Source organism: Protopterus annectens, chromosome 3.part1 (assembly GCF_019279795.1).
Source record: "Protopterus annectens isolate FY-2018-M chromosome 3.part1, PAN1.0, whole genome shotgun sequence".
Lineage (NCBI taxonomy): Eukaryota > Metazoa > Chordata > Ceratodontiformes > Protopteridae > Protopterus > Protopterus annectens.
Genome location: NC_056732.1, coordinates 1,281,512,088 through 1,281,524,894, shown reverse-complemented (window position 1 = coordinate 1,281,524,894; position 12,807 = coordinate 1,281,512,088).

The following is a 12,807-nucleotide window of genomic DNA, read 5'->3' as shown; positions in this document are numbered from 1 at the left end:
CAGATGACTGCAAACTGGGGGCCATAATCGAATCTCCAGCTGACACAAGCATCCTCCAAAAGGGTCTCACAGAGACGGATGCTTGGTGCCAGAGCCACGGCCTCAAGCTAAATGCTAAAAAGTGCATAGTCATCCCCTTTGGGAAAAACAAGGTGCCCACAAATTACCACACAGGTGGTAATCCATTAAGTACGGAAGAAGTAATTAGAGATTTGGGGACCAACGTAGATAGTAATCTCCCCCTTGATAATCACATTGCCAAAGTGGTTAGAAAGACCTTCTATATAGCCCACCTTATCACAAAAGGGTTCGCATCTAGATCAAGAGAGGTCATTGTGCCCCTCTACTCTTCACTCATCAGGCCCATAATTGAATACAATGCCCTTTTTGGGATGTACCTTACCCGACACCTGCAGCAACTGGAGAGACCCCAAAAGTACCTCACCAAGAGGATCATGGGCTACAAACAGATGTCCTATGCAGCTTGACTAAAGAAACTCCAGCTCTACTCTGTTGCTTACCGCCTACTCAGACGCAATCTATGCCTGACGTACAAAGCCATGTCAAACCCAGAATTAATGGACATGCTCCACCTCAAAAAATCCATGTCCCTTAGAGCTACATGCTCCAGGGACCTAAACCTCAGCACAAAAATAAATAGGACATGCTGGAGGGACAGATTCATTTCCCAGAGGCTTCCCTCACTCTGGAATAGAATCCCAATTCATGTTAGACATAGCCCCTCGCTGAGCCTTTTCAAGCGAAATCTGGACGCTTGGATGGGAAATCGCAAATTCACCCCTGGGATCTCTTCTGTGTCCCTGCTAGACATAGGCACAGTAAACTAATCTTAAAAGGGTACCTTCTGTGACCTACTTTACAGAGGCACAGTAGGCTAATCTAATAGGGAGGCGGAAGCCAAATACACTCTGGCTAGGCTTATAAATGCCCTAGTAGTAATGAATCCTAGGGGAAGATATTAGGAAGAAGTATTGGAAATGGATGAGTTAAAAAAGGAGGTGGTATAGCTATATTTCCTAACATTTAACACTTTCACCATTGTCCCATACTCCAGGCCCATACCTCGGTTGTTCTCTACTGCCAAAATACTTATATCACTTCTCAAACTGAACAATTCTAAGTATCTCTGTATCATAGTCATATACACCCCGCCAGGCAACAATATTCCCCTTTTAGAAGATATTTCCATTTCTTAGCTTTCTAAGTTTGTGTCACTCTTTCAATATAAACATGATATTTTATGTTTAATATTTGTTACTCACATGATGCTGGCTTCTAGTTCATCCTCCATGCTAGTGAATCCACTTTCTAGATTTAAATCAAATTCATTGTTATGGAAGCAAACATTCTTGAGTACTGCTTAGTAACACATACAGAGTACTCAGAAACCAGTAATCAGTACACAAAATAAGACAGTCGTAAGCATGAAAAACTCCACCACTCACAAGAATCTTCAAGCATAATTTGCTGTTGCTCTGTGATTTTTCACAGAGATGAGGCAAAGAGCATAATACTTTCAGCAAAGCTTTCTCACTGCTCAGTGGTATGTGCTTATAGTTTCACAAGTGGTTATTAGGCTAACAGCTCTAGGGATCTTTTTAAGACTAGCCACGAGTTTACAAATATGTCTGACATAATTTGATTCCCCAGGGTAATTGTAAGGGCTAATGCTTATTTAATAATCATTTAAAAAGCTTTCCTTGATAGCATAGGGTTCGGTCCTGGGTCCTCTCCTGTTTGGTATCTACTTCTCTGAAGTCCAGGCCAACATGAAGGGACTTTGGCTGACAAAGTTCACAGATGATTGCAAGTTGGGAGCTATTTTTAACTCCCCAAGTGATGCTAGCATCCTACAGAAAGGCCTCAATGAGACCAACGAGTGGTGTCAGAAACATGGCCTAAAGCTCAATGCCAAAAAATGTGTCTTCATCCCCTTTGAGAAAAAATGGGTTCCCTTGAATTACCACATTGATGGTAGTCCACTGAACACAGAAGGCATTATAAGAGATGTGGGAACACAGGTTGACAGCAACCTCTCTTTTGACCACCACATTGTCACTGTGGTCAGAAAGTCCTTCTATGTGGCACATTTCATTACTAAGGGTTTTGCATGCAGGAAGAAAGAGGTCATTGTCTCTACTCTTCCCTCATTAGGCCAATCATTGAGTACAATGCCCCATTTGGCATGTACCTCACTAGACACCTACAACAACTGGAGAGGCTGCAAAAGTACCTCACAAAGAGGATCCTAGGCCTTAAACACTTGACCTATATGGACTGACGCAAAAAACTCCAACTATTCTCTGTCTCATATCACCTGCTTAGAGGCGATCTCTGCTTGAATTACAAAGCCATGTCTGACTCAGCTCTGTTAGAAATGCTAGATCTAAAGAAATCCCGATCATTCCACACCACATGCTCCAGAGACCTCAACCTCATTACCACAATCAACAGAACATGCTGGAGGGACAGGTTCATAACCCAGAGACTGCCCATGCTATGGAATAGACTTCCCATACATGTCAAGCAGAGCACCTCACTGGCCCTCTTCAAGAGAAATTTTGATGAGTGGATGGGAAACAGAAAATTCACACCGGGGATCACTCCAGTGACTTGACAGAGGCACTAGGAACTAAGGTTGGGTGGCACAATGCCAGGGTAATCCCATGGGCTAGGCTTGTAAAGGCTCCAGGGCTATTAGCCTAGTACACACCTATGAACATATGAACCTATTCTTGCTTGGACATCAAACAATATAAGTAATGAGACAATTATCCTAGGGGATGTAAATATAAACTAGCTAAACCTCTTAGAGCACTCTCCAACACCCAATATTGACCTCTTCAACTTCACACAGCTGATAACAGATACAACTGACCAAACAAAAATAATGGTAGTGGCTTAACTCTAGACTGGATACTAGTCTCTGATCCAAACAAAATTGCATCAGGAAGAACACTTTCTTGCAGCATTAGTGACCATCTGCCAGCCTATATAATTCAATAAATCAGTTCAATACCCTCCAAATACCAGTATAAACTATCTAGAAATATAAGTAACTTTAACTCCACAAGTCTCAACGAAACCCTTATAAACATCAACTGGAGTGTACTAAAAGTTCTGCCACTAGATGAGGCAGTAGAATCCTTTAACACCACATTCCTAACCACTCTAAACAAACTAGCCCCAGTTAGATAAAAAAAGTTAAAATTAAGCATTCTACATGGCTCACAAAACCTATCAAGCAAAAAATGACAAAAGCATAAGAACCCCACCAATCTCCTACAATTTAGACAACTCCATAACCAAGTGAAACACCTAATCCTTAAAGATAAAAAAAGAGTACTATCTAAACCTTCAAAGCAATCACAAACAAAATCTAAAGAAATTGTGGAGCTCCATTTCATCTCTAATTAACCCTGGTACCAGAAACAACCCATACCCATTACCCAAGAAAACTGCCAGTGAAATTGCTACCATCTTCAATTTACATTTCATCACCACTATAGCCAACCTCACCACTACCTTTCCCCAAACTAAGTCTAACACTAACTACCATCAACCATCGCCTCCCTATCAATATACAACCTCTAACTCATCCATCATTTCTTTCTCCCTTATTCCCATCTCCATCATAACTAAACTTTTCCTTAAACTGAAACCTGGCTCCTGTGCCCCTGACAGTTTACCTCCAGAATACCACCAAATGTCAGCAAAAGGCATTGCCTATTCCATCAGCATACTTCTGAACAGATCCCGTCAAGAGTCCTATGTGCCCACCTTATGGAAAAAAAGCATAAATACTTCCACTCTATAAAGGTGACAATAACACAGATATCTCTAATTTCAGACCCATCACCATTCTTTTCTCTCTCTCTAAAATCCTCAAATAATTTATTCACTATCAACCTCTAAACTATCTATAACTAAACCAATCCCTCCTCCTTACACAACATGGGTTTAGGCCTGGCCGCAGTACCACTACTGCCCTCATTTCCTTTATGGACACAATCAGTCACGCTAGAAAGTTAGTAAATTTGTATCCTCCCTCTTTCTTGATCTTTCAAAAGCATTTGATACAGTCTCTCACCCACTACACCTCAGTAAACTCACCAACCTGCGTATCTTCCTCCCAACTATAAACTGGTTCACCAACTATCTAAAAGGTAGGCAACAGTCTACTAGATGGCTCAACTCTTTCTTTCCATTTCTTGAGTTCTCAACAGGTGTCCCCCAAGGCTCTATCTTAGGACCCCTTCTCTTCAGTATTTTTATAAATGACTTCCATACCAACCTTAAAAATGGAACTGCTGTACAATATGCAGATGATTCAACCATTATTTCATCTGCTAAATCAATAACAGAACTCCTGCAGATAAGCCAAAATGCCTTTAGTACTACTGAAGTCTGGATGGCCAATAATTATCTAGCTCTAAACCCAAACAAAACAAATTTGTTATTATTTACTCCCAAAAAAACCTCTGTTAACAAGACAGACTTCACCACTCATTCTCAAAATAACACTACTATAGAGGCGGTCTCTCACACTAAATTACTACGTGTTATTATTGATTAAAACCTGCCTTTTGACCTTCACATCCACAATAATATAAAAAAAACTATAAATTAGGCATGTCTACCTACATAAATACTATCTTAACTGTTCTATTAAGCATGCTTTCGCTACAACTTTCCTCCTACCTTGAATCCTGTAATGGACTCCTCTCCTTATCAATATCCACTCCACCCTAAAAGACAAGCTTGAGTCATGTTACAACAAGGTAGCCAGGTTTGCAACCAATGCGAAATACTCTTCCCATCTTTGCATTGTCCTGAAATCACTTAACTGGCTCGAATATCCACTTTATTTAACCTATCTATAGTTAATCACAGTACACAAAATCATCTGCAAACCCTCAGACTGCCCAGCTCTGTCTTCCATCTTAACCCACTACCACCCAAATAGACAGCTTAGATCTGAAAATCAACTTGTCCTGCAAGTAGACAAACCTAAACTCCCAGCTGGTAACATGCTTTACTCCTTCTCCATTGCCAGGCTTTGGAGCTCCCTCCCATTAGTTATCAGAACCTCCTGTAATATCTCCTCCTTCAAAAAATCTCTGCGGCAACACCTCTCCACCCTATGGCAATGCAGATGTCTCATATCTCATCCATCCATAACATGACTCCCTACACCTGAGTTATTCACACATTGACTTACATCTTGACCTCTTCGAAATACTGCTTAATTACCACTCAAAAAAAAATGTATGTTCTGCTTTACTATTTATCTTTGCCTTATTACCTGTGGCACCTTCATTCTTGCCTGCACTATCCAGCTGCTTATTCTCACAGAACACTTAGTAAATACTGTGATTTTATATATATATATATATATATATATATATATATATATATATATATATATATATATATAATGGGAAACTAGATTACTGGACTTTAACTGTATAAATCTGTACATATTGTGTGTTTGTACACTTTTTTACTTTCGTATATTATGAATATTATGGTCTGCTTTGATTATTGTTCATACCTACTAACTGTTTTATATGCTTTATACTGTTATACTAACTACCATTGTGGAGTTTTTCTCACCGGGCCTCCACTGAAAATGGGTTCTTTGGGCCCAGTGGATTTTCCCAGTAAACAAATGCCTGTAAATAAATAATAAATACATATGACATAGATTCTAATACAGTTGTAACACAAACATCATATATAAATCATGTTGATATTCACAAATGACATATACTTATTTATAAAATTCCAGATAGCTGTGCTGGCAGTATCTTCCTTTGTCACACAAGGTATGAGAATTAACTGGGTAAAGAACTCTAACATTACAGCCAGTGAAGGAGGTGATTGGAAGCTCAGTGAAGAATAGAGGGATAATTTGAGTTCAGAATGTATAATAGAGGTTAGAAATAATTCATTTTCTTTTGGGGCACCCAGTCTTCCAACAACCATTAAGTGCAGCATCACTGACTCATTTTCCCAGTACGTGCAGTTGTCCCAGGGCATCGGGCATGGGAGGGACTATGATGAGATGAGATTTTGCCAGGTTTCATGTCTCAAAATGAGCCTACTCTATAGAAGCAATGTCTTCTTGATGTTGTCTGTAGCACCTCTCAAATATGCTGGGATAATTTAACTTACAAATGTAGCTGTAATTTATTCATTTATGATCTGTCTGTTTGTTAAATAAGGAATAGTACTGCTCCACCTAGACAATGTGCAAGCTCAATAAAGTAGAAAACAACCAAAGAAACAAACTTTAGCTAATATCAACATAACAGTAGTAATGTAAGAGCAAGCATTCAGGGAGGTTTAAATCAGGAGAACATGCAGCATAAATGAACACAATCATAAGTAGACATTATTCAAGAATTCAGTAAAATAGGGAAGATTATTTATACACTGCCTTAACATCATATAATATAATGTTTCTTTGGAGAAAGTTACTCACAAAGAACAAAGCATTTACAGTATGTGCAATTGTTGGGCACGAGATGTGAAGGCGAATACGACACGAGTCAAATTAGGAGAAGAAAAGGAATGAGGGAGTCAGAAAAAAGAGGGAAACATATGAGGGGGACAAGGGAGAAGTGTACAGCTACCTCCTAGCCAGATTAATGAGATTCAAGCAGAACTACCACAGTTTGGAGATGTTTACAATTAAGTCTGGGCGTACACATCTGATGAAGTGCTATGTAGACAGAGGACCTCAGTAGCCCATCAAATAGGCCCCACACAATGTGCCTGAGTGAGTTAAACAGACCTAGACAGTGGAACTAAAGGTGCTGTTGGCTCTGGGGATCATCACAGAGTCCATTAATTTACTTCTGTTTTAATATGTCTTGAGGCAAAATATAAGCTAATAAATAAGTGTACTGTTTTAATTGTAATAATGAGTAATAGTATGCGTTCCTGATACCTAATCTGAAATAATCTTAAATTGAACAAGCATGCACAAGGAGAGGTGGGGTGGTAAATGGGGAGCTAACTGAGGGGGTCCTGCCAAAATGGTTGCTAAGGCCAGTCCTGGTGTCTGGCTTTAGCAAATGAGAATGATGATCAGAGACAGAGAAATAAAGGATGATCAGGATAAGAAGTCAGCTGATACAGAAAGGGACATATATAACACAGATTTACATTTATTTTATTTTTTAAGACAATTCAGATTTTATATTTCTGACAGACAGATTCATACAAATTAATTAGGAAAATGAATACAGGGCCAGAAAATTCCAAAGTAGCTCTTGGATAGATATGAGAGACCAGTGTAGTCAAAAAGGACACGTCCAAATACAGTGTTGGAATGAGTTACTGAAGTAATAATAGGAACTGGAAGCACTACTGCTTGCAACAGGAATATAAACCTGGAAAACTGTAATGCATTCTAATGCCCTCACTAAGTGGTAATGTAAAAAAAATCAAAAGACATAGCATGTGATTTCCTTACGAGGCAAGTTATCTAGTAGTCATGACGAATGGAAATTTTACAAGTAAACGTCCATAGTACAAGTCACTAAATACTGCATTATAGAGAACCGGAAAAAGGAAGCACCTAAGTCCTTATCCTAGCAGTATGCAATGAATCTTACGATGTAATTCAAATGGTAAAAAAATCTTACGTTTGCTAGGAGTTTGGAGGTCAATTAGGACAATTATAATTTAAGAAATATAAAGTTTAAAAATGATATATGCTAACTTTGATATTGAAAATGTGCTCTCATTTCAGAAAGATATAGAAACATCAGTTTCAAACATTTTTTACCTGTTATTTGCAGCTCAGCCCTTTTACTTGTATTTACATCCAAACTGCCCATCTATTAGCAAGTTATTATTAGAAATCGAGGAAAGAGGGGTGAAAAATCAAAAACTGTGCCTTCACAGCAGCAGATGTTATATTCTATAAAACAATGCTATCGGTGGGTGCAGAAAACACAGACTAGACAGGCATGTAGAAAACATCCCAACCCAGGGCATTATGGAGACTTTATCCAGTGGCTCAGAGCTGATTGGTGACACCCATACTGCTGTGATTTCAGCTAGAGTATTAATTGCGAATATTCACTGAAGTTAAAGGTCCAGTGGCATGAACACCAGTGGCCTGACTACAGTTATGACTGCCACTTCATCACTCTTATAATCCCCCTCATTATCATTTTTTTTTTGGTTAGCAAGTTAGTCTACCAACCACAATTGAATCTTTTTAAGAATGTTTTAGAGTGAAGCTCAACAGCAGATCATAACTTAATCATCTGTAATAAAATTACAGCCGCACTTATCATCATCTGCATCCACTAGCAGTGGTAGTGGAAGTAATACTAACAGCAGCAAATTAAATAATAATAAAAACAAAAATGGGCAGATACTCTCAGGAGTTCTTTAGCATCTGCAAGCAGGCAACAGTGCATGCTTTAAGATTTGAAACTGACCATCAAGATGAATGTCTTCTTGAGGGGGTCTGATTGGTTTGAAAAATGCTTATGTCTTAAGCTTATGTAGTGTAGTACATAAAATTCTGCAAATGTATGTAAGAGCTCTGGATGTGGGAGAAGCATAAGTATTGTGATCTGAAAATGTTAGTGCAGGGTGTCATCAGTCAATAGAATTGGCTTGTGCATAATTTAATTTTCATAGGTCGCATAGCCTGCACACTGACTTTAGCCACTCTTTGGAAACCATAAAGTTGTTGCAGCAGATTCGGGAAGGACCAGATAGACTTTGCTAAATAAGAAACTTTTCATTAGATAGAATTTGGTTAGCTATATCATTAAGAAAATCCAAATCTTAGAAATGCAGGTCAACAGTATAAAATACAACATTGCAAAAAACGGTGTACATTTTGGATAAAGTTAGTGGAGTCACAAGGAGGTTACAAGTAGCATGCTGAATATTTTAAAGTAATGGTCTCATACAGCTTTCACTATTCATTTCTCATGCCAGACTATGTTCAGTGCATCTACATACCCATTTGTCATACCTGTGACACATGTCTGGCAGGCAAGGATTTGAAAAGAGAGTAAGCCAAACAAAATTTTATGTATGTGACTATCAATACATTCTGCTCTCCTCTCCACTCTATGCTTTAAGAACACTCCAGAGACATTTCTTAAAGTATATAACTTTAAAGGTCTGGCACACTATTGAGACATGTTCGGATGTGAGGTGGTAATATAAGGAGGGTAGAAATCAGAGACATTGTGCTGTGCACATTAACACATGAGATGGTAGTATAAGGAGGGTAGAAATCAGAGTCATTGTGCCGTGCACATTAGCACATGAGGTGGTAGTATAAGGAGGGTAGAAATCAGAGACATTGTGATGTGCATGTTAACACGTGAAGTGGTAGTATAAGGAGGGTAGAAATCAGAGACATTGTGCCGTGCATGTTAGCACATGAGGTGGTAGTATAAGGAGGGTAGAAATCAGAGTCATTGTGATGTACATGTTAACACATGAGGTGGTAGTATAAGGAGGGTAAAAATCAGAGACATTGTGATGTGCATGTTAACACGTGAAGTGGTAGTATAAGGAGGGTAGAAATCAGAGACATTGTGCCGTGCACGTTAGCACACAAGGTGGTAGTATAAGGAGGGTAGAAATCAGAGACATTGTGATGTGCATGTTAACATGTGAAGTGGTAGTATAAGGAGGGTAGAAATCAGAGTCATTGTGCCGTGCATGTTAGCACACAAGGTGGTAGTATGAGGGTAGAAATCAGAGTCATTGTGCCGTGCACATTAGCACATGAAGTGGTAATATAAGGAGGGTAGAAATCAGAGACATTGTGCCGTGCACGTTAGCACACAAGGTGGTAGTATAAGGAGGGTAGAAATCAGAGACATTGTGCCGTGCACTGTCCAATGTTATCAGACAGGCTTTCAAACTTGAGTGTCACAGAAGGCCTTTGATTATATTCTGGTTTATTCTATTTTTTACTGGCACTAGAACTATATTAACAGCTTTAGATGCAGCAAAATACTGTTATTTCCATCCCTTTCATTACTAACATATTTACTACAGATGCTTATAAACAGGTCTATGAATGCCTGTAAAATACTGCGAATTTATTATTCATTGCAAAATGTGAAAGAAAGAGTCATGGATAATTTACATAAAGCATAGAACATATATATATATATATATATATATATATGGTTCCCATTCAGAAGCCTGAAACATCATAAGCCTGAAAATCAAAATCCTGAAACCAAAAGCCTGAAAATTCAGAATCTTGAAAACTCAAAATCCTGAAAGCCCAAAATCCTGAAAGACCAAAATCCTGAAACTCAAAATCCTGAAAACACAAAATAGACATACTGATGTCATTGTGGCTTTGCTATTGTTAGCCCTGTGGCGTTAGGTCATGCGTTGGGGTCAGGTAAGTGTGCGGTTGGTTTTATTTTAGGGTTAGGGGCGGTTTAAGTGAGTTAGGGTGCAGGTTAGGCATGTATGCAATAGTGACAAATATTGGGGTTAGGGGCGGTTTAAGTGAGTTAGGGTTAGGGCGCGGGTCAGGTGAGTGTGCGATAGTGACGGACCTTAGGGTTAGGGTTAGGGTCAGGGTCAGTTGGCAGATATTAGTGTCTTTATAGTGACATATTAGCATTATTTGTGTTTTCAGGATTTTGAGTTTCAGGATTTTGGTCTTTCTGGATTTTGGGCTTTCAGGATTTTGAGTTTTCAGGATTCTGAATTTTCAGGCTTTTGGTTTCAGGATTTTGATTTTCAGGCTTATGATGTTTCAGGCTTCTGAATGGGAACCATATATATATATATATATATATATGAGGATTTTTGTAGGGAAGACAGAAAAACAGTGAAGATGTAAGAAGCAAAATTATAAATACAATATTGATTTATCTTATGGAATGTTCAAGGCTTGATTTTTAATAAAGCAAAATAAGTGTATTCACAGGATTCCCTTTCTTGCCCAGAATAAGCCTTCAGTGCATTTCAAAATTAATTATGCACATAATGGGACAACAACACAAAAGGTCATAGGAAACATGAGAGTAATATTTATCTGAATAACAAAACAGATGACAGTGCAACAGGCTTCAAATACATTAATTTATTTACAGCATTTCTGGCATTATTACTATGAAATTACATAACAGAATATTACTTCATGCAACTATAACTGCTTAGTAGTAGTACGGGACTAAACCCTAAAACATTATGTACATAGTGTCTATCCTACCTACTGAAGTGCTGCGATAGAAGCAGATTCAGTCACATGGTGATTTCCAGCCCCTAAAACATTACGTACATAGTGTCTAGCCTACCTACTGAAGTGGTGCGATAGAAATAGCTTCAGTCACATGGTGATTTTCAGCCCCTAAAACATTATGTACATAGTGTCTATCCAACCTACTGAAGTGCTGCGATAGAAATAGCTTCAGTCACATGGTGATTTTCAGCCCTTAAAACATTACGTACATAGTGTCTATCGTACCTACTGAAGTGCTCCGATAGAAATAGCTTCAGTCACATGCTGATTTTCAGCCCCTAAAACATTATGTACATAGTGTCTATCCTACCTACTGAAGTGCTGCGACAGAAATAGCTTCAGTCACATGGTGATTTTCAGCCGTGGTTACTATAGCATGTTTGCTAGGCACCCATGTAGTATATTTAACATAATTTTATGAAACTATTGAATATCTGTTCTGTATTCTGTGAAAATGTTATAGCTAGTGAGTTTCAAGCTGTAAAATACCATATCCAGGAGCTGGAATTCCAGCTATTAAAACTGTAGTTGTAAATACTTATCTTGAAGAATATTTTGTTTTAGATTTTTTTATCTTGTCTACAAGCATGAAACAAAGACATCCATAAACTCACCACATTAGGTAAATGAAACAAATTATAATAAAAGTAACACTCACACAACATCTGTTAATGTCCACAGATGCCATTAAATTATTTGTGCCACTGCACAAAATATCATATTATGGAATTTTAACAGACCTATTTATAAATAATGACATATAGTACTTTATAATGCAAGGGCTGTGACACAAATTTTCAGGGGGAATAGTTCCAAAGAACAATACTGGAAACAAATTAAAACCCAGTGACTAGTAGAATAATCAGTACGATAAGAAATTTCACACTCTTCCATTCTTTCACAGTGTAACAAATTTGACTCATTCTGCAAGTAGCTTACTTTACTGTTGGCAATTTCAGAGAACTCGTTTATGGCGGTGCATCACACTGGCTTAATTGAGAAACTGGTCCACTTGTGGATATTCCTGTCAATATACTGAACTAGTCATAAGGCGATCAACATTGGTAGACTGGGTGTTGGCACAGAAAGTTAAGCATACCTAGCTCCTAGTTTTTGTGTACTGGTAATAAGAAAAGAGAGATGAAATACAAGGAATGAAAGAAAGAAAGCAAAAAAGAAAGAAAATACTTTTATGGGGAGATGACAGTTATGGCTATCTTTTTGATTTGAAGAAATAGCCGGCTATGTAAGTAAAGCAAACACTTCCATCCTACATGAGATGTTGAAGATAATGAGGATGCCTGTGTTGTGTTTCAATACAGCTACCAAATGTTGAGATCCAGGCTTGCTACATAATGAGGCTGCTGTCACCAAGCCTACTCTGACAGCATTTAATAATTACTGCACATGCCTCTAAAGATTGGTAACATGTGTAGAGCTGTCAGCAAAGAACACCAATTTCTCTATCTCTGTTGCATTCCTTAACTCATTACCACAGCTATCATTTAACAAGCTCAAGCAAA